Source organism: Vicugna pacos, chromosome 10 (assembly GCF_048564905.1).
Source record: "Vicugna pacos chromosome 10, VicPac4, whole genome shotgun sequence".
NCBI classification, from domain to species: Eukaryota; Metazoa; Chordata; class Mammalia; order Artiodactyla; family Camelidae; genus Vicugna; species Vicugna pacos.
Window position 1 is genome coordinate 64,820,206 of NC_132996.1, and position 27,756 is coordinate 64,847,961.

The following is a 27,756-nucleotide window of genomic DNA, read 5'->3' on the forward strand; positions in this document are numbered from 1 at the left end:
GACGCTGGGAGGCAGGCTCCCTGACTTTGATTCAGCTATGGATCCTGAAGGGACCCTGAGACTTGGCTCCAGCCCTTCTCAGCTGTGGTTCAGGGCCAGTTCTGTCCACGCAGAGACCTGCCCAGTGACCCAGCAGGAGCCATGAGTATTTGTGTGCCTGGTAACAAGCCTGCTGTCTGCAGACTCAACTGAGAACCCAGCAGCAGCCAGGTGACTAGTTCTAACCTTGTTTGACTGACCCCAGAGGTAATCGCATCAGCTCAGGGGCCCGACAAGAGAAAATCATTACATATCAGAAACAATATGTAAAGACGAGGATGTGTTTGCTCCTTCAAATGTACAGACACCAATGTCAGGCCACAGAGATCCCAAAGAAGCAGGCAAACACGACACCACCGAAGGAAACTTACTAAACAATAGACCGAACAGACACGTACAAAAAACATAGGGAAGAAGCTCCTTGACATTGGCCTTGACAATGATTTTTTAAATTTATCTTTTTATTGAAGTATAGTTGATGTACAATATTATATAAGTTACATGTGTACAACATAGTGATTCACAATTTTTAAATATTATACTCTTTATATTTATTATATTTATTATTATTATATATTATATTATATATTATATTTATATTTATTATAAAATATTGACTATATTCCCTATATATAAGCTATATGTATTTTTTAAATTGAAGTGTAGCTGATTTACAATGTTTCAGGTGTACAGCAAAGTGATTCAGTTTTGTATATATACATATATCTTTTTTTTCAGATTCTTTCCTATTACAAGTTATTATAAGATATTAAATATAGTTCCATGTGCTATATAGTAGGTCATTGTCATTTACTTTATATATAGTAGTGTGTATCTATTAATCCCAAATTCCAAATTTATTCCTCCCCTCTTTCCCCTTTGGTGACCTTAAGTTTGTTTTCTATGTCTGTGAGTCTATTTCTGTTTTGTAAATAAGTTCATTTGTATCATTCTGTTTTTTTTTTTTTAGATTCCACATATAAGTGATATCCTATGATAACTGCCTTTCTCTGACTGACTTACTTCACTTAGTATGATGATCTCCAGGTCCATCTGTGTTGCTGCAAATGACATTACTTTATCCTTTTTTATGGCTGGGTAGTATTCTGTTGCATATATGGACACACCACATTTTCTTAATTTATTCATCTGTTGGTGGACATTTAGGTTATTTCCATGTCTTGGCTATTGTAAATACTGCTGCTGTAAACATTGTAGTGCATGTATCTTTTCGAATTAAGAGTTTCCTCCAGCTATATGCCCAGGAGTGGGATTGCTGGATCATATGGTAACTCTATTTTTAGTTTTTAAAGGAGTCTCCATACTGTTTTCCATAATGGCTGCACCAAACTACATTCCCACCAACAGTGTAGAGGGTTCCCTTTTCTCCACTCCCTCTCCAGCATTTATTGTTTGTGAACTTTTTAATGATGGCCATTCTGACTGGTGTGAGGTGTTACCTCATTGTAGTTTTGACTTACATTTCTCTAATAATTAGTGATGTTGAGCATCTTTTCATTTGCTTATTGGCCATCAGGCAGTGATTTTTTTTTTTTTGATATGGCATCAAGAGCATAAATAACAAAAGCAAAAATAAACAATTGGGACTATATAAAAGTGAAAAGCTTCTGCATAGCAAAGGAAACCATCAGTAGAAAAAAGAGGCAACCTAGGGAATGGGAGAAAAACATATTTGTCAGTAACCATATATCTGATAAGATATTAACAATTAAAATATATAAGGAACTCCTTACAAGTCAATAGCAAAAAACCCAAATAATTCCATTAATTGGCAAAGGACCTGAATAGACATTTTACCAAAGAAGACACACAAATGGCCAATGGGTACACAAAAAGGTGCTCAGCGTCACTGTCATCAGGGAAATGAAAATCAAAATCACAGTAAACTATCACTTTACACCTGTTAGGATGGTTAAATGAAAAGAGATAACGAGTGTTGGAGAGGATATGAAGAAAAGGGAACCCTTGTGCTCTGTTGGTGAGAATGTAAATTGGTATCGTCATTATGAAAAACAGTATGGCGTTTTCTCAAGAAATTAAAAGCAGAACTATCATTTGATTCAGCAACCTCAATTCTGGGTATATATCCAAAGGAAATGAAATCAGCATTGTTGCCGAACTCAAGAAAACAATACTGAGAGACAAGCGCACAGTAAAGGAAAAGTAGCTTTCTTTTAAGGAAGCCGTCAACCTGGGGAGAAGATGGACTACTGTCCTTAAGAAGCAACTCCCAGCTCCCCACATTTTAGCCAGGATTTACATAAAAAAGTGAACGAGGAAACAGCTGCAGGCTAAGGGCTGGGGGTGGGCGGCTCTCCTATTTTCAGAGAATGTGTACATTCACCACGAGGTGCTTTGCTGACATTAGAGCTTGAGTGTGGTCATTACACTGTCCAGATCAGCACATCTGTTCTAGGGCTCAGTGGTTATGCATTTCTGGAAAAACAAGAACAAAGGGAAACAGAGCAAAATGGCCAACGTGAAACAGGAACCACTCCATCAAATCGCAGACTATTTTGACTATCGCTTTGACTATTAATAAGCCTTCGACTGTAAAACAAGCAAGGTTACAATTTCTCAGAGACACTGTCCTCTCATGATCTTTGCAGCATTGTTGACAATAGCCAGGATTATGTTGTCAACCTAACTGTCAACTGATGAATCGATAAAGAAAATGTGATATATAATGTGATATTACTCAGCCACGAGAAAGAAGGAAATCCCGCCATCTGCGACAAAAAAATGGATGACCTTGAAGGCATTATGCTCAATGAAATAAATTAGGGAAAGACAGATACTGTATGATATCCCTCACACGTGGCATCTGAAAAAAGTCAAACCCATAGAAGCAGATGGTAGAATGGTGGTTGCCAGGGCTGGGACTTGGTGGGGAAGCGGGAAATGCTGGACAAAGGGTACAAATTTTCAGCTATAAGATGAATATATTCTGGGGATTTAAGGTATAGCATAGTGCCTGTAATTAATAATAGTGTATTGTAAGCTTGCAATTTGCTAAGAGTAGATCATAAGTGTTCTCCTCCTCACATATAAAAATGGTAATTATGTGATTTGATGGATGTGTTAATTAGCTTGATTGTCGTAATCATTTCACAGTATGTACATATATTAAATCACCTTGTTGTTCACCTTTGTGTATGTGTGTATATATATATACAAATACATATACAGTTTTTGTTTGTTAATTATATCTCAATAAAGTTGGGGAAAGAGAATATATCAGCTTAGCTCTGGACTTAATTATGACGTCTTTTCCTGCATTTTCTTCTTCTGGTCATGATAATATGTTGATCACCTATGGGTTTGTCTCTGTTGTCTATTATAGTGGACAGATCCATTTATTGGTCACATTTTATTACGTCTAATTCATTTGGTCTTCATCACTTCCACAGTTCTCCAGCCTCTTCAAAATATGATTTAAAAATTTTGTCATTTTTCCTAGTTATTTGCATCAGAAGCAACGTCCTGCAGCTACAAACTACTTTCTCATTTGTCCTAAAACTATTTCGTTTAGACTTGAATATCCTCCACGGCTCCACTGAAACTGGTCTTATCAAGATCCCAAGTCGTGTCCATGTTGCTGCTCTCAGTGTTGATTTAAAATTCTCCTTTATCTCAACTGACAATTGATTACTCTTTTCTCCTTGAATACTTACTTTACTTGGCTGGAGCACTGTATTTATGGAGTTTTTTCTCTCTACCTTTCCGACTGATCCTTTTTGGTTTCCTCTTGCTGGTTCGTCCTAATGTGCCTGAATCTTTTGAAAATCGTAATATTCTAAGGTTCAGTTCCTGGAACTCTCCTTGAATTTTTGTGATCTCATTAAATCTCCTTTAAGTGACCCCTAGATATTCCTAAAATTTGTATCTCCATACGGGAGATCTTAATTCTAGACTTGAACTTGGGCTTGGCATTGTGACTTTCTTGGATCCATAGGAAGTTAGCAAATACGATGTAAGTAGAAGGTTGAAAAAGCTCTGTGGTTTGAATCCGGAGACTCACCATGTGTACGAACATGAGCTAGCCTGCTGGAAAAGCCATACAGTGCAGAACTGAGACAGTCTAGCTGTCAGCCTGCCAACCCCCAACACTGAGTGAGGTAGTTTTAGATCATTACACATGAGTTGAGCTACCAGATGAATAAAATAACTCCAGGCAAGATTAAGAGAATAACTACGTAGCTAAACCCAGCCCAAATTGCTGATTTGTGAGAAAATGATTGTTTTAATCCATTAAGTTTTGGAGTGATTAGTAATGCATCAGTAGATAACTGATATACCATCCTTAGAATTTCTTCTACTAACATAGTTTAAGCAGTCGCAAGCGGAACATCTATTTCATTCCTAGATACATGATGACTTATTAGCTGATGTCACAGACCTCTATCAGTCAAAACACTCTTATTGTCACTCTGGTTCTGTTACCAGTTAAAGTAATTGCTCCAACCTTGTCTTTGATGATTAAATATTGTCAGCTAATCTTGGCTCATCTAGGATCCCATTAGACTGACTGAGATAATTTTTTTTCTTATTAATTTGTTGAAGTATAGTTGGTCTACAATGTTATGTTAATTTTTGATGTACAGTAGAGTGATTCAGCTATATATATATATATTCTTTTTTCATATTATTTTTTATTATAGGCTATTATAAGGTATTGAATATAGTTCCCTGTACTATACAGTAGGATCTTGTTATTTACTTTATATATAGTAGTTTGTATCTGCAAATCCCAAAATCCTAATTTATCCCTCCCTCCCTGCCCCCCCAATAACCATAAGTTTGTTTTCTATGTCTGTGAGTCTGTTTCCATCTTGTAAATAAGTTCATCTGTGTCATTTTTTTAGATTTCACATATAGGTGATACAATACGGTATTTTTCCTTCTCTCTGGCTTACTTCACTTAGTATGACAATCTCCAGGTCCATCCATGTTGCTGGAAATGGCACTATTTTATTCTTTTTTTATGGCTGAGTAGTATTTAATGGTGTGTGTGTATATATATAGACATATCTCTCTATATCTCTCTCTGTATCTGTCTCACAACTTCTTTATCCAGTCATCTGTCAATGGACATTTAGGTTGCTTCCAGTAGTGCTTTTATGAACATTGTGGTGCTTGTAGCTTTTTGAATTAGCATTTTCTCTGGATATATGCCCAGGAGTAGGATTGCTGGATCATAGGGTAAGTCTATTTTTAGTTTTTTAGGGAACTTCCATATTCTTTTCCGTAGTGGCTGCACCAAACTGCGTTCCCACCAACAGTGTAGGAGGGTTCCCGTTTCTCCACACCTCCTCCAGCATTTGTGGGCTGTTTAATGATGGCCATTCTGACTGGTGTGAAGTGATAACTCATTATAATTTTGATTTGCATTTCTCTGATAATTAGCGCTATTGAGCATTTTTTCATGTGCCTATTGGCCATTTGTATGTCTTCACTGGAGAAATGTTTGTTTAGGTCTTCTGCCCGTTTTTGGATTGGGTTGTTTGTTTATTTATTTATTTTATTGAGTTGTATCAGCTGTTTGTATGTTCTGGAAATTGAGCCTGTCTGTTGCATTGTTTGCAAATATTTTCTGAGATAATTCCAACGGCCAAGTCTGTCACTGCCATTCCCAACCATCTCCCCACAGTAGTTCATTTCCTAATGTCATAGTTAAGAGAGTATTCTCTGGATCTTCCCAAGGAGGAAAGAGGCTGGGTGAGTGGGTGACACATAATAAATCCTCTTCAACATCTTCAGCGTCTCCTTAAGCATTAGACAGTGCATTTCTGGCCTATCATTCTTGCTAATGTAGGTCACTATTAAGTCCAGCTTTCAACCAAAGAAAATGTTGGGATCACTTTCTGTTGCTCAAGTTAGCACATTTCATAGTCTCTGATAACTGCATCTACGTTAATAAGTTTGGCACGATCCAACAGTATAGTCTGTTTTCTTTGATCTAATATACCAAGAATCCAATTCAAAATATATGTCCTAGGCTTTTGAAAATGTGAATTAGAAAGGTCTCTTAGTTATTTTCGTGTTTAAGCTAGCTCTTGTTGGATCAAACTTTGCACTTGTCTTCTTGGGGCACACTGGGATCAAACCCTCGTGATGGTTCCAGAGACAATAAGTGATTGTAGTTCTAGGCTGCAAGGAGAACAGGCATCTCTTTGCAAGAAAACGGTCTCAGATTACTTCAGGGTCCTGAGGCAAAGGAAGGCTAGGCCATTCAGTCAGAACTGGAGAAGCTAATTCTTTTAACAAGACAGCTTCAAAGTGATTCGATGATTAAGATTCTCAGGTTCTTTCAAGTATATTCAAAATACTCATCTTGATTCTTGGGACCCCACCCTTTCCTAATCAACAATCAAATCCTTGCAACAGAGACCTTGGTGGGCTGTATGCTAAAATTGCATCGTAACTCTGCAAGCTGCGCACTTTGATTTTGGCTTTAATTCTCAGCTTCCTCTGGCCTGTGGCTGTAAGAAATAATTCCATCCTGTCAGGCTTGTATAGCAGCTCTCTGGTTTTCTGAACGTAAGATGAACGGAGAAGTTAAGATCTTGAATTTAAAATTTTATTCCTGTAAGCTGATCCGTGATGTCAGAAGCATCCATCTCACCCCATAGTCTCCTTAATCATTATCATTGGTATCACAGCCAAGTGCAGAAGCTAACTAATCTTTAGAAAGCTTGCCTTCAACTGGCTCCTTATGGCAAGAAACAACGGGTGATGAATTAAGTAGTGTGATGCCACCACGTGTCACAGATGATTAATATCTCATTTTCTACTAATAGTGAGGAATTTTAGAAGAGCTGAAAGGGTAATTAGGAGAAGATGAGGCAACCCAGAGTTTAGCAACTGAAGATTGTCACTCCCATAGACCTGGAAGGGTCTATAATGGAACTGAATGGAACCATGGAAGGTAGGGCGGCCTGGCAGGATGTAGACTCACTGGAGATGTCTCAGAAGAAGAGATTAAGGGGGAGAAATACCCTAGATCCTCCTCTTCTCCCAACCTCCAATCTGCCAGCAGGCTCCTCTCTGCTCTACCAGCAGCAGTGAGGTTGGAGGCAGATTCATAATCAAACCCATTGAGGCATAGTAGGTTTCACCCAGGAGCAGGTCTACCTAGCCATAAGAAAGGATGCAGGATATGAAACTACTCAGCAAGCACCATATCACCATAGAGGAGATGTCTCAACACCCAGGCGCAGCTTCGGATGTTCCAGTCACTCTACGCTTGAAATGGGCGTGGCTATGAGAGATGAGGCTTGCGTGTAGATGGACAGCCTTAGCTCAAGGAAACCGTCAGTGCTGGGGTCTCTTCACCTTTTCTACCCACCTAGTTACACACCTCCTCAGGTATGTGTGGCTAGCCCTAACTCTCCGGGGCAGCAACCGCAAAGCAATCCATAGTCTTTATTGTCATTTATCTTGCACCTGGTGTAGGTAAATTCATAACAATTTCTTGAGTTAATATGAGGAGTATTAACCAAGGCTCAAATTCCCAAGCATCCTTAAAGCTGAATGGCAGGTCATAGAACCAGCTGTAAATCCCTACCATTCAACTTCCCACTGATGATGCTGATCTGGAAGCCAGTTAGTAGAGAGGCCTGGGGAAAAAAGTTTGCAGGGACCAGTCTTCTAATTCAGAGCTAAGCAGAATTAGAAGCTCCTACAATGGTCAAATGGCTGGCAGACACTCTTCAACTTCTATAGCTGTCTTTCGCCTCCACCATTATATCAAAGTCCTTGGCTGATGTCACCAACAAATGGTTTCCAAAAATAATGGACAGCTTTCAGTTTCACCTAACTTGACCACTTTCTAAAACAACAGCTTTTTAAAAAGTATGTATATAATTCACATGCTACACAATTCAGCCATGCAAAGTGGTTTCAATGGTTTTTGGCTCAATGGTCTTGTGTGTATTCACAGATAGGTACAACCATCACCACGATCAATTAGAGAACATTTTCATCACTCCAAAAAGCTGCTTTCCCCACTTTTAAATTGGATTATTTGTCTTTTTATTATTGAAATGTAGGGTTCCCTATATGTTCTAGATACAAGTCCCTTATCCGATTTATGATTTGCAAGTAACTTCTCCCATTCTGTGGGTTATCTTTTCAATCTGAACTCTTAAAAGCCTTAAATAGAGTTGATTCTCCAATTTGAGACCCAGTTTTCCCTTCACGTCTGTGGTAGTAGCATCGGCCCCCACTTCCTGTTTGTCCTTCTATTTTTTCAGACTGTTCTTTGTGTTCATTACCAATCTATGTATATTTTAAGTTCGAAATGTTATATATCCTCAGGGCTTTATATTAAATATTTTTTTTCTCATGCTACATATTAGATGTTCTCACATCCAGGTTGAAGCCTTCAAATATTCTAATATTTCCCACATTTTTATTTCTATCTTAGATTCCCTTCTGAGTCCCAACTTATAGCCAAATGCTTTCTCCACATTTCTACTTGGCTGTCTCATAGGAATCTCAAATTCCAAAGCCTCTCCAAAATTGAAATCTTTTTCTCCTGTTGCTAACTTGCTCCTTCATTAGCAGTGCCCTCCTTGCTATTTACTAGATGTGTGGCCTTAATAAGGCACTTAACGGGAAGTGCCTTAAATTCTCTGGGTCTCAGTTTCCTTCTCAGGAAAATGTAGATAATAATAGTTCTTATCCCCTAAGGTTTTGTAAGAATTTGAAAATTCACTGTAAGCGTGATTAGAATACCGCCTGGTACGTAATAGGCAGTAAATAATTATTAACTCATTATCTCACTAACAACTATCAACTCAGCTGTGTACACCTGAGGCTGCCAACCCTGCTAACCTCAGTCTCCCTCAACCACTGATCTAGTCAATCACCAGTTCAAACGTTCCACCTCCTGGAACCTGCTTCTTTCTGCCTTTACTGCCACTGCTCTGGTCTAAGTCACCATCATTTTTCACACCCTCATAGTAACTTCCAAATTTTTGTTCTAGCCCCATGTACCCATCTTTCCCCAGGTCATTCTTCATCTAGCTCCTAGAGCACCATTTCTCAGACTTGATTAATACAGAGACCCCACTGAAAGGAAAGGAATTCTCAAGGAACAGTGTCAGACATTCACTACCCTAAGACTTTTAATTTGTGAAAATGTCACTTATAAATGTTCCTGGCTGAAGAAATATCTTATCATTGTGCTGGTAATGTTTTAAAAAAGTTATTTAAATCCCCTATAGAATTGGAAACATGTCTGTGACTCTCTGGGCTCTGAGTATTCAGTTTCACACCTAAAACCATTATTTCTCAAAACCATACTGTAGTAGAGAATAGCCTTTGTTTTGCTGGAGGTTTACAGGGACACAGTGACCTGGCCCACGGGGATGGCTGCAAGAACAAAGAGCGCCTGCAGCAAGAAGTTTGCAACAGTCAACCACACCCCCTCCCTTGTTTTTTGTATAAAAGGACCCTGTATTCTGACTAGAGCAGGATGGTTCTCCAAGACATTAGTCTGCCAGCCTCTCGGTCTGCCGGCTTCCTGAATAAAGTCGTTATTCCTTGCCAACTTACTGGCCTGTCGTGCGGTGAGCAGAACAAATTTGGACTCGGCAACAATACTTCTGATTATTTGCTTCCTGATTAAAACCTTGAAGGCTTCCATTGATCTTTGGATAAGACTCCATGTTTTAAATATGATCTCTAAAGACCTGTGCCTTCTGACTCTTGCCTGCCTCTTCAGCGTGACCTCACGGTCTGGTGCTTCAGGCTCCTGCCTCAGTCTTCTCAGTTCATTTATTGTGCCAGGTGCCTCCTGCCTCAGGGCGTATTTGCACGTGTGGATTTCCTCCTTGGTTGCCTGCTTGCAGGTGATGCTGTTTCCTATTCCCTCAAATGACCTGCTCATCCTTCAGCTGAAATACTACAGGAGATCCCCCTTGTCCACGGTTTCACTTTCCGCAGTTTCGGTTCCCTGTGGTCAACCGTGGTTTGAAAGTATTAAATGGAAAGTTTCAGTAATAGACCATTCATAAGTTTCAAGTCACACGCCATTCTTAGCAGCATGATGAAATCTCATGCCAACCACTCCGTCTTGCCTGGGACGTGGATCATCCCTTTGTCTGGTGTATCCTGCCCAGCAGTCACTGGGCAGCTGTCAAGGTTATCGGACCAAATATCAAGGTATCATGATGCTCGTGTTCAAGTCACCCTTATTTGACATAATGATGGCCTCAAAGCCCCAGAGTAGTGATGCTGGCAATTTGGAAACACCAAAGAGAAGCTGTGAGTGCTTCCTTTCAGTGAAAAGATGAATGTTCTCGACTTAATAAGGGAAAGAGAAAAATTGTATGCTGAGGTTGCTAAGATCTACGGTAAGAATGAATCTTCTATCTATGAAATTGTTTAGAAGGAAAAAGAAATTCATGCTAGTGTTACCAAAAAATCGGCCTCTGTACCCCCAAAAGTGAATTCAAACTCAGAGGCAGAGTTTTGGGGGCCAAGAAAAGAGCAGCTTTATTGCTCTGCCCGGGAAAGGGAGTCACAGCAGGCTGGTGCCTAAAAGACTGTGAGCCCCTCTTGGGATTGGGATCTTGAGGTTTTCTAGAAAAACTGGATGGAAAAGAAAAGGTGATAACAATCGGGGTATTTTACAAGGTGCTACATTCCTCTTAACTTCAGCGAGTCTTCAGGGAGAATCCTGGAGGGTCTGTCCATTCTTCTGAGATTGTCAGCCTGGAGCACAGCCTCTGGGTTAAAGTTATTCTCAGTAAAGAATGAATCAGCAAACAGTTGAGCACCAGGGAATTTTGTTAGTTTGCTTTATCCTTCTTCACTAGTTTTGCCGTTGCACCTCAAACTGCAAAAGTTAAGGCCACGGTGCATGCAAAGTGCTTAGTCAAAATGGAAAGGGCACTGTATTTGTACGACAAAATAATTTGGGAGAGAGAGAGACCACATTGACATACTTTTATTATATAGTATGTTGTTAGAATTGTTCTATTTTATTATTAGTTATTGTTCTTAATCTCTTACTGTGCCTAATTTAGAAATTAAGCTATGAATATATGTATGGGAAAAAACAGTATAAATAGGGTTTGGTACTATCTGTGGTTTCCGGCATCCACTAGGGGTCTTGGAACACATCCCTCGTGGTTAAGGGAGAACAACTATACTTTCTCAGGGACACGCTCTCTGCACCCCTAGACTTGCTTATGTTCCCGTGTTATCTACTCTCTTGGCTCTCTGTATTTTGCTTTTGTAGCACTTAGGAGATTTGCAGTTAGTTATCTGCAGAATTATTTCTTAATTGTGTTTGTTTAATGTGTTTCTCCCTGCCAGACTGAGTTCCTCAAAGGCCAGGGTGAATCTTTCTTGTTCACCATCGTGCCTCCTACTGCACCATGCAAAATGCCTGCTACATAAGGGGTTGTCAAATATTTGCTGAAAGGAACCTCCCCAGACGCTTAAGCCACATGGTAAATTAATAGCATGTGTTCAGGAAATATGGCCCAGGACAAGCTACCCTCATCTGAGCCCAAGTGGCCCCAGGTCTGCTTCTACCTAACATGTATGGGAACTGGAGCAAGGGTGCAAGTGAAGGCATGTATACCAGATACCTTGTCAAAGTTATAAGTCAGTTGAAGAAACTGTTAAACAGGAAATGTTCTGCCCTCCTATTTTGACAAGCCAACTTTCTTAATGAGATAGAAAGAGAGATTTTAATTTAGAATTCCGAGTCCTCAGAGTTCCATGCTGGAACCTGGCCATGTGGAGAGAGCCACCATCTACCTCCCCTCCCCTCCCCTCTCCTCCCCCATCCCTGGCCCCTGGCCCCATTTCTCCTCTCTTTCCAACCCCACTCTTATCTGCATTGTAAGGGGCCTCCCACACATGGAGTGCCTGGGTGTAGACCCTACAGATGACAGTCCAAGCTCTGGTCCTATTTCTCGTAGGCAACGGCTCGTTGGCCACCCACTGGGCCCAGCGTACACACCCCAGGGAGGACGGACCCAGGGAAGAGGCTCATGCAGGCCCTGGGCTGGGACTCAGGGCCATTTCGGCCAGGAATTCTGGGGGCTTGAGCTCTTGATGGCTTGTCCTCTTGGTCCAACACATCTTCTCCCCCAGGCGAAGGGCACAGTGGAGAAGGCCAGAGTGAGGCCCCCTAAAGCCTGAGTCTCCGAGCAGAGGGCTTCCTTTCCAGATCTGGGGGTTGTGGGGCCAAGTGACACCTTTCAAAGTCCGATGACCCCCATTTCTGGGCTCTCAGACGTCTGCCTGTGATCGCTCAACAGATAAAGTACTTTCTTTACTGGGTGTGTTTGCCCCAACAAGCTAATGGCCCTAGGTAACGCCTAATCTCACAGTAGCTCTGGCTGGCCTGTTTCAGCCCACCTTGTCAGAGTCATAACCCCACCGCCCTTCACAGACCCTAAACCTCTTACCTGACCTACAACCAATCAGAGCCTCGTGCACAGCTGATCAGGCACCTTGTGACCCGACCTTATAAAAGACCCCACAGCCGACCCTCAGGGCTCACACAGGCACCTCTTGTCTGTGTGGCTGCTGTTGTCTGTGGCAGCATACCCTAGTAAACTCTTTTTCTATTCTCATCCTTGATCTCTGGTAAATTCTTTCACCACCCGTGACACCAGCCCCCTTGTGTCCCCTGACAGGGGTGATTCAAAGTGGCGAGGTGGCACACTGATTTCCCCCACCCCTTTCTTCCTGTTATAATATGGGGATGTCTAGAAGAAGCTACATCTGGGAGGGAGGAGGGAAGTGCTGAATTGGGTGAATTTTTTTTTTCCCCTCTTGTGATAACTTTGTTCAGATGGCTGATTCTGGAGATTGGCCCAACATCATAATAGTTGGGCTGGTTTCTCTGTTTTCATTCCCAGTTTTCAAAGGACCACATCTACCAGCACAAATAACATCAATGTTTTGCAGTCGTTATATATTGTAGGTGTTGGAAATACCAGGAGGATACAGGAAGAGAAGTAGGATTTGGATGCATATATTAAAATAGATTTTTTTAATGTTTTAAAATATTATTATTATTATTATTATTATTATTATTATTATTATTATTATTTTACTTTGGGGGGAGGTAATTAGGTTGGTTTGTTTGTTTATTTATTTTTAATAGAGGCACACACTCCACCACTGAGTTATGCCGTCCCCACCAGATGCATCTTTTAAAAAAATTCCTCATTGATTCATGAAAGATGACATTTGTGGAGTAACCCCTACACACATCTGACATTTTTCATTTAAAATTATGATCTTACACTTCAAATCAAAGGACACAGAGGATTTTTAATGTTTGTGGTTTAAAAAAAAGGCTCTCATGTAAAACAGATGAAAATGAAATGGAAATAACTGAAGGAGAATTGAGGCCTGCCTCCCTCCCTCCCTCTCATCGGTAGCCTGAGGACCTCTGCTCAAGGTTACTCAACGTGTGAGCCTCCACGAATCACCTGGGGCCATTGTTAAAAATGCAGGTTCCTGGGCCAGGTCCCACTGGGTTAGACTCTGGAAATGTACACTTTCTGACAAGAACTTTCAGGGATTCATCTGTACTCTAAAGCTTTCAGCTACAAGAGATCCCATTGGACAAGTGGGATGAAGACATCTGTATGTTTAAATAGCACTCCAGATAATTTTGGTAATTAACCTCAAAGTTTGGGAGCCACTGAACTAGTTACTCTAAAGTGATATTATCTGAGTCAGTGGTTCTTAAAGTGTGGTCCTGGGACCAGTAGTGTCAGCATCACCTGGAACTTTCAGAAATGCACATTCTCTGGCTCCACGGCAGCCCTGAATCAGAGTCTGGGGCACAGCCTAGCAGATCTGTTTTAACACGCCCTGCAGGTGACTCTGATGCTGCTGAGGTTTGCAAACCACTGGCTTAAAATATCTCCCTAAATGTCATTCTGTACCAATTCAAGAAACACAGCTTGACACCCTCTGAACATCTCGTTCTCCCAGGAACTTCAGAGGGCTTGGAGAAGTCACAGTTCTCAGAGATTTGTTGGTGGCACTTCGTTCGTATCCCTGATTTTGGTACTGGAGTGATCAGGAGAATGTCCAACTTCAGGACGTAGAAAGAAATCTTTCTCTGAATATAAAAAGTGGTGGCTTACATAAAGAGTTTTAATTTTGGTCTTTGTACTTTCCATATTTTCCAGATATTAAGCAACTTGGATTAGCAAAAACACAATACACATTCCTAGAAAAGAAAAGCAATCAGCGCAAAGTGATTTGTAAATGCAGTCAGCTGGGTGTGGCATTGGCTATAAAATTACCCAAAGCTGGCCAGGCGCTACCGATTTCCTGTGGTTTTCAAGGGGCTTCGGCTGGGAGCTGACATCATGAACGCTTTTGTGGGGTAACGATCGCCTTTATTTTTGTGCGTGATTTTGGCTTTTTCTGAGCAAGAGTCAGGTTCAGGAGCAAACCTCGTGTTTTGTTGTTTGAAGGTGTGGTTTCTGAGAGGCGGCTGGGCTTTTTATTCTGTGCTGTTTTGGGTAGAAGGGACTTGGCATCTTCTTTTTGTGACTTCTGTAGTGGGCTTTCTCTCTTTTGCCCTCTACCTCTCCACTCTCCCAAAGCAAGTGATTTATCTCGTTTATTCTCATGCTGGGAAAGAGCTATTAAAAAAAATTTTTTTTTGGTCAGTGTTTCTATTTATTTTTTATTTTAATTTTAATTTAATTTTTTAAAACTTTTTTTATTGAGTTATAGTCAGTTTACAGTGTGTCAATTTCCAGTGTAGAGCACAATTTTTCAGTCATACATGAACAGACATGTATTCATTGTCACATTCTTTTTATTTTTAAATTTTGGATGGAAGTATTTCCCACTGTGTAACACCTCACCCGATTCACCCCACCTGGGGAGAAAGAAATCCCTGCTTCAAGTTCCAGCCTGCTCGTCCACGTCCCACCGGGATGTCTCCTCACTCACCAGCCACCTGCCTCCGTCATTCCCTGTCTCCTTCTGTCTGCGTGTTACTTCTAATTCGAGTTGTAGAAACAAAGATCTTCATTTTTCTCTCCATCTATTTTAACTAAGACACAAAGTTATCTTTTAAGATCTGCTGTTTTCTTTGCAATGCACTTACTTTTGTTACCCCAAAAGGTAAAACACCCCAATTCTTGATGGACTCGAAAGATAAGTTTACAGTCAGGAGACAGTGTGTTGTGTAGCGAAAGATTTTAAAAGATTTATTTAAAAAGAAAGGAAAAGTACACCCTTAAGAGCAGGAGGCAGGCTGATCCAAGGGAAGAAAAGTGCTGGTTTTTGTCTCCCCTTTCTCTTATCCCCTCGCTTAGAGGTGGTCTCTTGATTGATTGACAAACTGAGGCAGGGTTTGTCTTGAACTCTCTCTTGCAGGTTTTCATGGGGCTAGGACTCTGACTGAAATAGCACTTCTGTTATATTCATCTTCCTCTTCTGCTCTGTTGAAGTAGGCTGGATAGGAATGAGTTGAGCCAAAATGAGACTCAATGGTTCATTTTTAAATTTAATCTGACATGCCGATTTTGTCTTCTTTGAAGAGAAATCATCGTTTTTGGATACCACTCCAAGCACTACCAGCAACAATCTTACAAAACTCAAAAATGATACTGCCTCTGCCAACTCTTGTTCTTCCTAGAACTCAGCCAACTCTTGCCTGTTTGGATTGCCTTGGATTCCATACTTCCCAGGCCCCTCGGTGAGGGTCCTCAGTGAGGCAGCACATGCTGGGGTTGAAATGAGGAAAGAAAAAGCTCAAAGCTTTGTTGATGAGTGTTTTTCTTTTTGTTTATTGTTTTTCTTTTAAATAGTGTCTATGTGATATCTTACATTAATTACAATCATGTTTGGGGAAAAATGCTATTTCCATATGTTTATATATGTTCTAGTCTTAAGTGATAAATCTTTCCTTACCCCAATTATCATGCTGGATTAACTAAATCTCCAGTCCGGTTTAAACATAAACTGATAATCAAACCATTCACTTTATTATTTTTTTAATATATTTTTATTGAAGTATAGTCAGTTTACAATGTTGTGTCAATTTCTGGGGTATAGCACAATGCTTCAGTCATATAGGAACATACAAATATTTGTTTTCATATTCTTTTTCACCATAAGTTACTACAAGATATTGAATATAGTTCCCTGTCTATACAGTATAAACTTGTTGTTTATCTATTTTATATATACCAGTCAGTATCTGCAAATCTCGAACTCCCAATTTATCCCTTCCCACCCCTTTCCTCTCTGGTAACCATAAGTTTGTTTTCTATGTCTGTGAATCTGTTTCTGTTTTGTAAGTAAGATCATCTTTTAGATTCCACATATAAGTGATATCATATGGTATTTTTCTTTCTCTTTCTGGCTTACTTCTCTTAGAATGATATTCTCCAGGTCCATGCATGTTGCTGCAAATGACATTATTTTATTCTTTTTTATGGCTGAGTAGTATTCCACAGCTTCTTTATCCAGTCATGTGTCGATGGACATTTGGGTTGTTTCCATGTCTTAGCTATTGTGAATAGTGCAACCATTCACTTTAAATAGTGCTTGGTGACAGGGATAACAGTTGTCAAGTGTCTCAGTCTCCTCACCTGCTCCCTCTGATCCCTCTGATTGGCTAGATGCTCAATGTCCAGTAGTCACTGTGTTTTCTGTACCACATGTGTCTGCAGCTACATTGCAGCTGTTTATTAACTCCCTGTCTCTTTCTTCTGCAGGTAAAGCCATCCCAACAGCCACTTCTACTTCAAGCGCCTCATTCTTTAGTGCCTGTGTTCTAGATTATTCTGTGGAAATCTTGATTATTCTGTGGCTGTAGCATTCTGAAATTTAGCTATAAAACCAATCATTACAGATTTTGGAACTTTTCTGTGCCGCCTCCTGAGAGGTCATCCAGAAGTTAGGGTTCAGCTAGTGCCTAATGTTTTATGCATTTTTAAAAAGGGTTCCTCTTAAACAAGTGGCAATGTAACCCTTGCCTATTCTCTTATGATAAGAAGATGTCTGTATGCTTAACTTTTATTTGGAGGTGATTTTACAAATAAAATAAAACATGCTCTGTCTTGGTGGCTGTACTTCTGGGTGTCTGGGCGACCACCTCAAAATAGGACCTAAGCTGGGAGGCTGGTGTGGAAGGGTCGTTGTCACCCACACAGCTGTTAGCAGCTGTTCAGTAAACCACTTACAGACGTACTGCTGCTTTGCACTCAGTAATGCATTCAGATTCTTTTAGCTTACCTTCTTATGGCGAGTGAAGATGAAGTTGGAAAAAAAAAAAGAGTTGATAAAAAGGATTTTCAGAAACATGAGTGAGTGGTTACACCTGCCACTTCATTAAGCACACCTTCACACTAGGAACCCTTCTCAATATTAGCTGCTGTATTAATGTGCTCCTTTGGAACTAATCTTGAGCCTTGAACCCTTTCCTGGGAGTCTGATTCCATTCAGATTACATGCCACTTACTAGCTGTGGGGCTCAGGGCAGATTATTTAATGCCTCTATGCATCACTTGACCGTCTGTAAAATGGGAGTAAAATAGTATCTGCCTCCTAGGACTGTTTTAATGACTAAAATGGGAAAACTTTTAGAACAACATATCTTTAAACTTTAACTTCTATCTAGCAGATACAATGAGTAAGCCACAGGTCTGTCAATTTACTAATATTAGAGATAAGTTACCAAATATTTCTAGTGTGACATCACCTGTAAAGTTTAAAAAATATAGAAATGTGCCATTTTTGTAAAACTAATGCTAACTATATATATATATATTTTTAGGGAAGGTGTAACACCAGGCATGGGAGTGATGGTTACTATCTCAGGAGAGGAAAAAGATATTGCCTTAAGTAGGGGCACATGTCGGAGGGGAGCTCCACCATTTTATTTCTAAAGTACACCTGAAACAAACACATAAAATGTTAAAATATGTTAAAGCTGAGTGGTGGCCATATTGACTGTTACATTGTTTAATCTTCTGGTTGTTTGAAATATTCTTTTTCTTATAAATTGCAGCTTAGATATAGAGCCTAAATAACATTGACTTGTACAGGTCTATGCTTTTACTAAGGGTTCTTTACCAAGTTCATTGTCCAAATAAGAGAACAAAGCCAAAGATGTCAAATTGGCCCGTTCGCTTTGCTGTGGAGAAGCAAAGCCAGCACTGAATGGTGTCTTTTATCCACCAGCCTCCCACGGATGTCATTAATATTGGCAGATGCAGGTGGCACTCTTCTATTGTTTAGCAGTTTTCTGAATTGTGGACAAGTCTTATTTTCAGTTCAGAAGAAACATAATAATCCCTTATTGTTTTAGCTTAATTCCTTTAAGAAAGATTTAGTAGCCGTGGTGGAAGTGAACACCGCTGGGTCAACAGGAGACGGAGCACGAAGCTTGACCACACTGCGGGGGCACGGCTTTTGGGAACAGATGCAGGAGAACGTTTCTTCACCTTTCCCCAAGATAAGTAGGATGCGGTTAATCTTTGTTTTGCCACTCTTGGAACAAGATAAATTGCTAAGGCTTTTTTTTCCCAGTAAGTTTTGGATTACTCATTTGATAATACTTTCTCTCAATTTCATCTCTGAAATTAACTAAGAATTCACTTTGGAGGGTGGGATTCCACTAAAGTTACTTCCATTGCGGGCTAGGATGGCCCTCTAACTCTGAATCCTCTTGGACTTGACCTGGATGGATAAAAGCCTTCAAGTCTGTCGTAGCTGCTCCTCCCAGTGCCCCAGAGGGAGATAAATGCGTGCTAACCGAATCTTTCTGGAGGACTTACCATACATTTGAAATAATGACTTCAAGTGTGCAAAGAACCCCGCCAGTTAAGACACAGCTTTGTGATATCCCTAAATTGATCCCACAGAGGCCCCTGTAAGGCAGTTGATCTGTGTATGACAACCTCTCAGGAATTTCAAAGATCTCTGAGAAAAATCAGGTCCATGAACCCTGAAAACAGCTGTTTAATTGTATGGGACATACACTTTTCAGTACCAGAGCTGTCATAAAAATGTTCCTTTCAGGAGGCTGAGTGATAGTGTTGTAAGATTTTCTTCTGGTGTGCCGCAGCGGCGGGGAGCTGTCTGCAGCTGAGCGCAGGCGCAGGCTTCCGCAAACCTTCGCCTTCTGCCGCATGAAGAGCCCTTGCTGTGTTACTGAGATGAAGGCCTCTGTGTGCTTCGGAAGGCGGCTTCTCCTTCGTCCCTTTTTTGTTTTTTTTAAATGGAGGTCTTGGGGACTGAGCCGAGGACCTTGTGCATGCTAGCACACATTCTGCCACTGAGCTACACCCTCTGCCCCCACCCAGTCTCTTGATTTTTATTAGTTCTGGGCTGTTGTCAAATAGGTGAGAAATATTGGGTAGTTTGATTGAGTGATTGCCCGGGACGGGTCTTCCAGTCTGGTGGTTTTAACAGGATTATTTTTTTATCACACACACAAAATAAGAGAATGAGAGAAAAAATATATGTAAAACTATTTTAAAAATATTACTAATAAAGGGATACAATATGTACTCTTGTATTTTTTAAAAATTAAAAAAACTTTTTAGAAGTAGCTTTAGGTTCACAGCAAAACTGAGAGGAAACTACAGGAATTTCCCATGTACCCCTGCCCCACACAGGCACAGCCTCCCCATTATCAGCATCCCCAGCAGAGAGGCACATCTGTTGTAGGTGATGTGTCCATGTAGATTCATCTTATCACCCAAATTCTGTAGTTTACCTTAATGTTCACTCTTTTTTTAATTCTTATTTTTTATTGAAGTGTAGCCGATTTACAATGTTAATTTCATGTGTATAGCAAAGCGATTTAGTTATATGTATACATACACACACATATATATATTTTCAGATTCTTTTCCCTTACAGCTCATTATAAGAAATTGACTATAGTTCCCTGTGCTATACAGTAGGTCCTGGTTGTTTATCTGTTTTATACATAGTAATGTATATATGTTAATCCCAAACTCCTAATCTGTCCCTCCCCGCACTTTCCCCTCTGGTAACCACAGTTGTTTTCTATGTCCGTGGGTCTATTTCTGGTTTGTAAATAAAATATGTATTTTTTAAAAAATTCCACATATAAGCAACATCATGTGATATTTGTCATTGACTTCACTTAATATGATAATCTCTAGGTCCATCCATTTTGCTGCAAACAGCATTCTTCTATTCTTTTTTATGGCCAAGTAATATTTCATTGTGCACATATACCACATCTTCATCCATTCAGCTGTCGATGGACATTTAAGTTGCTTCCGTGTCTTGGCTGTTGTAAATTGTGCTGCTGTGAACATCAGGGTGCATGTGTCTTTTCAAATGATCGTTTTCTCCGGATATGTGCCCAGGAATGAGGTTGCTGGGTTATAGGTAAGTCTATTCTTAGTTTTTTAAAGAAACCTCCATAATGTCCTCCATGGTGACAGCACCGATCTACATTCCCACCAACAGCACAGGTGGGTCTCTGACCTTCACTCCTGTGTATTTTATGGGTCTGGACAAACACATAATGACATATCAGCCACTAAAGTATCAAACACAGAAGTTTCACTGCCCTAAAAATCCTCTGTGCTCACCCTGTCCATCCCTCTAACTCATGGTGAAAGCTCTAATCTTACTAGGGCCCAGGAGGTCCTGCACAGCATGGCTTTATTATTTCTCAGGGAAGAGGGCTGGGGAATGCCCTGCTCAGCTCCTCCCAGGCTACCCCGCCCCCTCACTCTGCTTTAGCCACTTGACCTCCTTGCCTTTCATCGAGTAGGCCAGGCCTGCTCCTGCCTCAGGGCCTTTGCACCTCGATTATTCCTTCTGCCTGGAATTCTCACACTGCCCCCTACTCGTCCATGACTGGCTCACTCGACAACTTCCGGTCTCTGCTTAAATGTTATTTTCTGACTGACGCCTCCCTTGACTGAGAAAATTATTTAAAATTCTATCCCATGTAAAGCTCTTAACCTTTCATAGTATTTATCATCATCTGATATGATATATATTTTGCTTATTTTTTGTTGTCTGTATCCCTTCATCACAGTATCAGCTCCATGAGATTCCACCCACCCCCTGCCCCCACCACTTCTGTATCTTCAGTGTCTAGAAAAGAACCTAGCATAGAACATATTTCATTCATTCTAACAAGCACATTTTTTTTCATAATAATATGAATGGTAAGACTCATCCAAATTTTAGAGTCAAGGACATTACAGTTGGCCAGTGGACAAGTGTGCCGTAGCTGTGATCACCTGCACATGAAGAACTTGGTCAGAAACATTCTGTTGACACCTCCTGGTAAGATCAGAGAAGGTCAGCATGAAAACTTGGGAAATAGGGGTCACCAACTGGCAGGCAATTCTAGAGTTAAGAGTGGGGCGTCTTTTAAGAAATACTGCATTATCAATGCTTGTGATGGCTCAAAGGATGATAAATATGTGAAAAACGGGGACATAGATGACTCTGAATCAAGAAGTAACTTAGAAGAGTCAGACTCTCTACGAAAAGAGTTTAGAATTACTTCAACCAATTCATTTTGTTAACATTTTCTTTTGAATGCCGTGTAAGAGTGATGTGATTAAAAAGTCCACAAGCAAGGGCTTTTAATTTGCATAAGATGATTCTAAGATGAAGTGATTAAATGTGTCAGATTAATCAGTAGCTTCTTTAATCTTCATGGTCCGTAAAATAATGGTGTATCTAAAGTTGGTGCAATCTTAGATTCATTGAAAAAACTGGAGGCAGATGCTCAAAAGTATTTGTTAAATTAAGTGAATGAAAGTTTATCCAAAAGGCCCTTATGGCTCCTTCTAAACCTATCAACAGTGCCACCTGCAGGGCATGCGGCTCATGACGTCTGGGTTGGTTACCAAATCCCCAGGTAAGTCAGTACTTGCTTTCCTTCCGCAGGTGTGTGTGCCTGTGTATTTGGGGAGGGGGCAGGTGAGGGGCCTAGTCTGTGTTGAGGAGGGACAATGAAGACCCAGAGTATAAAGAAACGGCCTGAGCTTTGAGGCATTTTCAGCCTCGTATGAGAGGCTGTCATGTCTTCCAGGAGAGGGCTTCATCTTCAAGAATCAACTCACTAACCAAGAAAATCTTTTTTTTCCCCTCTTTTTTGAAATTGATCATTGTATGTCTTTTATTTCTCTTTTCTGAACATGGGAAAACTCACTAGTGATTTTTCCTTTCTTGCCAAATTCTCCCCTTTCCCACACATTAATGAACAATGTTTGTGAACCTGCCCAGTGCCAAACCCTGCTGCAGGCCCCAGGAGGCATGCAGTTAGCAGAGAACACAAGGCCACTGAATGCATGGAGCTGACTCTCTGGCATAGAAGTTAGACAATAAACACATAAATAATTCATTGATCATTTGTATTGCAGCAAGCGCTTTGAAGTGATAGCAGTGTGTGAAAGGCAAAGCTGGGTGGGGAAGTAGGATGCTCTGGAATGGCCTCTCACAGGGAGGGCTGTTCAAGCACAGACTCAGAGGACGAGAGCCTGTTAGTCACAGGTGCTTCAGGGAAAGGGCATTGCAGGCTCAGGGAACACAGAATGCAAAAGCCCTGCTGTGGAAGAGAGCTTGGCACCATCCAAGGAACAGAGAGGAAGTCAGTGGGGTCACACAGGTGGACAGACTTAAAATCCTTTTGAAAAGCACAATGACCAGGAGTGATGGACTAGATATGAGGGGCGAGGGGGTAAAGGAAACAGAAGGATCAAAGATAACGTCTAGGATTTGGGACCTGGGTAGTCAGGTGGATTACGGTGCTACTGACTGAGGAATGCATTGCAGAGTAAGATGAATTTTGGACAAATGGCCATGTCAGGTAAGTGAATAGATACATAAGCCTAGACCTCAGGACAAGTCAGAGATGGAGCCAAATGAGGGCTCAGGTGGAACCAAGCCAACAGTCCTGGTGTTGATGCTAGGTACCCCAGTTATCTTGCTGGGCTGTGCTATCTTGGGTATCACTTCATCACGTCAACAAAAATCTATTGAGCATCCACCGTATGGACCTTTCAGCCATGTACAGCAAGAGGGCAAGGAATCTTCCTTCCAGGGCACAGTTTCTTGGTGGAAGGGGGAGTGTCTAATGGATGAAAAGGAGTAAGAGTGTGAAGAGTGTGAACTGTGTGTAGGTGGTTAGGGGTCCCTCTTTTCTCCTGGACTGAGGGCTATTTCTTCATTCTTACCAGTTTTGTTCATGGATTTGTGGCCACGTTGAAAGTGAGAAACACAAATGGCCTTTCTCAAAGGCATCTTGGAGGGGATTACAATAGACCAAAATGAATTTAAAATATGTAAATATATAAAAATAAAAGGCCATATGACACCGCTAAACTAGGTTCCTTCTGTGTTGCTGCTGGATGTCCATGAGCACAAGCTTCTAAAGTTTGTGAAATTCCTTGGAAAGGAGTAACTGTGTGGTCCATAAAAAGGTGTTGACTGTGGAAAAACAAAGTTTAAAAGCAGTATATGTGGTATTTATGAGAATTGCAGGGGTAATGTTCACACAAGCGGGAGGACTCTCTGAGCTCACACCAATGGGAACCAGTGAAACTACATAAGGTTGGCTTTAGGATTTTCTTATAACTCCCAGATATGAATTTTGTTTATCCTAGAGGGTCTGGGATAATTCAGATTTTAAGAATGGGAGCAACATAGGTCCTGTCTCTTAAAGATTATAGAAAAAAAAGGGAGACAAAATTCAAGGGAGTCTTATACAGACTTGAAATTTTGTTTGAACTGGACCCAGTGGGAAAACCCAGTGGCTTAGCTCATATGTTCCCATATGAGCTAAGTCTTCAATCTTAAGACAGTTGGTCTCTTCATGAAAAGTAAGAAAAATATTTGAAACTGGCAACCTCTGAAATGATCACCTCCTCCCTTCTATTACAGTCATTGGTTTGGGACTCAAATACTCAGTTCTGAACTTAGTAGAGTGAAACCCCTACTGCCAAAGAAAGAAATTGTAGGGTGAGTAGAGATTTATGAGAGTGGGAGCTATTGGGTCTTTCTCATGATGATACCAAGTGCAGTGTGATACAGGTGAAGACAGAGAATTCAACAGAACCCTACTTCTGCATAACTCTACTACTGGATTGTTTGCCAGTCAACCCCAGTGGGGATTTAGATCTTACCTGTTGTTACTTGCCCAGAATATATATATTTTGGGGGTCATAAAATCCCCAATTGGGCACATTAAATGCTAGCTTCTGTAGACATCCTCACCCAGTGTTCTCTGAAGTCGGCATAGCCACATCTCACACATCTGTACTGTATCAAGAATCAGTGTGGAGCAGGTGGGGGTACGCCTAAGTTCCTAGCCATTGCAGTGTTGTTAGTGGACCCACCAGGTGAGACACAGGGACTTTCAGAGGCGAAAAAAAAGAAGAGAATTAAAAAATAATACAAAGGCTTAAGATACCACTCCTGGGCTTGAACTTGGGGCCCGGGTATGGCCAGGCCTTGCTTGAAGAGCTATAACTTTTTATTTTGTTGTAAGCATAACACAATTGTTCTGTTAACATCCTCAGCCCCTCACCAAATCCTTCATTGTGGGTTAGGAAGTTAGGGACCCAGGAACTGTTCTCTGTTGAATTAAGAAAAATCATTTCAAGAAGATACAAACAGGAATGTTTGCTTGAAAACAGTAAGAGATCTAAGGCAAGATTTTCTAAGCATCTCTTGAAGTTTATTAATAGGTGACCAGAGAGCTAATAAAGTCTTACTCCTTTTACTCAAAAGACTACATCAGTCAGGTTAGAAGCTGAGAGACAAGCACTTACTAACCAGCACAGAGTAGCTGCACATTGTGATGGAAAACGGTTTTTTTTTTGGGGGGGGGTCATTCTACCTAGAATTCAATCTAGGGCTTCCCAGCTGTGTGACATTGGCAAATCATTTGATGTGTCTGTGACCAAGTTTCTCCGACATTAAATAGGGACAATATTAGGGACTCACACACAGGGTTGTTAATGAAGATTAAAATGCCCTAAGTTCTTGTCAACTTGTGGTTGACACATAGTAAATGTTCAATAAGTGAGGTTATTGTTATCAGCAGGGGCCAACCAGCATTTTTGTCTCAAAAGCTGTTGCCTGCCAGGATCTGTGCTTAGCAAACTTCCTACTCCTCCCCATTTAATTCCAATTGGCTTATAAGAAATTGTATTCTCACTGCTCAAACTATAGGATTTTTTCTTTTTAAAAATGGGCTCTTTGGTGTTGTTTCTCTTTCAAGTTTTAAAGTTTCCGGAGAAGAATGGTGTATCTTGGTTTGCTGTCTGGGAGAGAAGACTGTGGGAGGAACAGTTTGGCCTTCACTGGGCCACCCTGTTAATTTTCCTCAGGGGAACAGAAATGTATTATCCGACGGCAAGTTTGGGAGAAAGAAGAGATCGTGCTTAGCCAGCTCCACTGCGGTTGCTCTGTGGAGCCAGCCTGTCTTCAGAGGGCCACACTCTGGTTTGCTCTGCAGCCCGGAGGCCAGCTTACCGGAAAGGCTCTTTGTGGGCAAGGCAGAAATCTACAGGTTTCCGGTTCTTTCTGCTGAGTCGGCAAACTCACTTCAGGCTGGGACTTGGGGGAGGTTTTCTAGTGCAGATCTAAAGCCTCATTTGCCCATTGGCTTTATTAGACATAAAGCTACATTCTGAGCTGTATCTTCTATACCCTATGACTAATTAGTTAATTGATTTCACATTCAGGAGGGGAAATAGATTTTTTTTTTTTGTCTGACTTCTCAAAACCCAACTCTTCTGCACTGCTCAGAGCCTCCTGATTTGCAGAAGAGACAAAGCTAATCTATCTGGATGCCTGAGAAACCTTCCCATGTCTTGTGTGTGACAAATCAAGTGTCAAGTGTTACACTGGGTTGTATGTCCTCATCATGTACAGGAGAGTAGATAGAATCCGAAGATCTAGAATGAAGAAGCAAGCTTCACTCCTGGCTTTGTAATTTTGTGTAATTTTGTCCGTAACTCACTTGTCATGAGTTTTGACCTCTGAACCGTGAGCTGTTGCACGAATTAAATAACATTAGCAGATACACTGTAGAGCTGAGAAGCTAGATAAAAACAATCATGATTATCAAAGCCTTTGGGCAAATGGTGATCAATTTCATCAAAAAGCTATTGGTATTTAAGGAAGGAGCCACATGATGTTTTGAACTAACCTGGGAACCGGACACTCCAAATGAAATTCAGCAGAAATTAATTGATTCTTCGGTTTAGAGGTAAGCCAGGAATGTATGACAGCTCCATCATAGAAAACCTGGTGGGAAAAAAAAAGGCCTCTGAAATTTGTGATCATTTGTCCCAAAGTAGTTTAGAGTATTCAAATTTAAAGCTGGCCATACCAGTGTCTCTGGAGATCATGATATTTACTCCAATTAAGGTGATTAAGCGTCTCTTCTTAAAGCAGAGTCATCAGCACCATGAGAAAACAGAACAAAAACACATGGAATATGATTTTGAAGAGGATTATTAACAGGGTCAGTTGATCCTGAAAGGTTTGTGTTCGAGCCCTCAAATCAACATTTTAAGGAAAAGAAAAAAATTTCACAGCAGCTTAGAAGAAAAATTGTTCCCCAAGGAAAGGATTTTAAAAAAGATGATTATTATGGGGTTTTGGAATACTTTATATAGTCTCTAAATTAAAACAGGATATTTTCTCTTTGATCTGCCCTCCAAACCCTTGGAAACATTAGCCCAAAAGGAAGACAGCTAACTAAAAATCCTGCATGTGTACTACTCAGCTGAGTTTCCTCCTCACAGGAGCCATTTAAAATATTTTTGGTGTTTAACCAAAGAGGGATAATTCCCATAATAACATCATCCTGGGTTCAATTCTATAATGATTTGCATGTATTTCCACCTGACTTTATTAGCCCTCCATTGTTTATACTATTGAGATCATACCATATACTTTGTACGTATATCTCATTTTTTCCCACTTTAGTAAAGAGGTTCTCATGTTTTCAAGTTATTGTATAAATTAATTAGCTGCATAGTATCTTATAAGGTGGATGAATCATATATTTCCTGGGGTCTAAATGATCCCAGCAATTCAAATCAAGGGGTAAGATGGAAAAAAGGCAATTGAAAAACATGAAGTGCTCTCATCGGATTGTACAGCAGTAAAGCCAGAGTTTAGGCTGTTTCAGTTGTCATGGTTCTAAGTTCCTTAGTGTAAGGTGGCTTAGAACACCGAGGTGGGAGAGAAGGCACCCATTGTGAGGACTGAATCCAGGGTTTCTCAGCCTTGACACTGTTGGAATTTTAGGCGGAGTGATTCTCGGTTGTGAGGTGCTGTCCTGTGCCCTGTAGGGGATTCAGCAGCATCTCTGGCCTCTACTCGCTAGATGTCAGTAGCACTGCCTGCACCTTGCCTAATTTCACAACTAAAATTGTCTGCAGGCATTGCCAAATGTCCAGCGGGAGGCAAAATCATCCCTGCTTGAGAACTACTGGTTTAGGCTGTTGCCAAGGACCGTAGGAGTGAAAGCTGCCTTTAAGCACTCAAAGTGGCCCAAATGCCTCTGGATCTCTCCATGACGGGTGCAGCGGAGCACACCTGAGTCACGAGGTCTCACTGGAGGGAGTGAGGGCTGGTGCGGTGGTACCTGCGGATGAGCATAAACGCGCTCTTCCACCACGATTCACGGTCAGTGAAGAGGTGCCGCTG

General features: G+C 40.8%; 1 long non-coding RNA gene across 1 annotated transcript; it reads right to left on the reverse strand.

The window, feature by feature from the left end:
* Positions 1-24,560: 24,560 nt before the first annotated feature.
* LOC140698787 (uncharacterized) lies at positions 24,561-27,229 on the reverse strand. The gene is made up of 4 exons (XR_012076744.1): positions 26,991-27,229; positions 26,429-26,483; positions 26,246-26,343; positions 24,561-24,664 (listed from the first exon to the last, which is right to left on the reverse strand). It is a non-coding gene; the product is annotated as an uncharacterized lncRNA (long non-coding RNA).
* Positions 27,230-27,756: the final 527 nt, after the last annotated feature.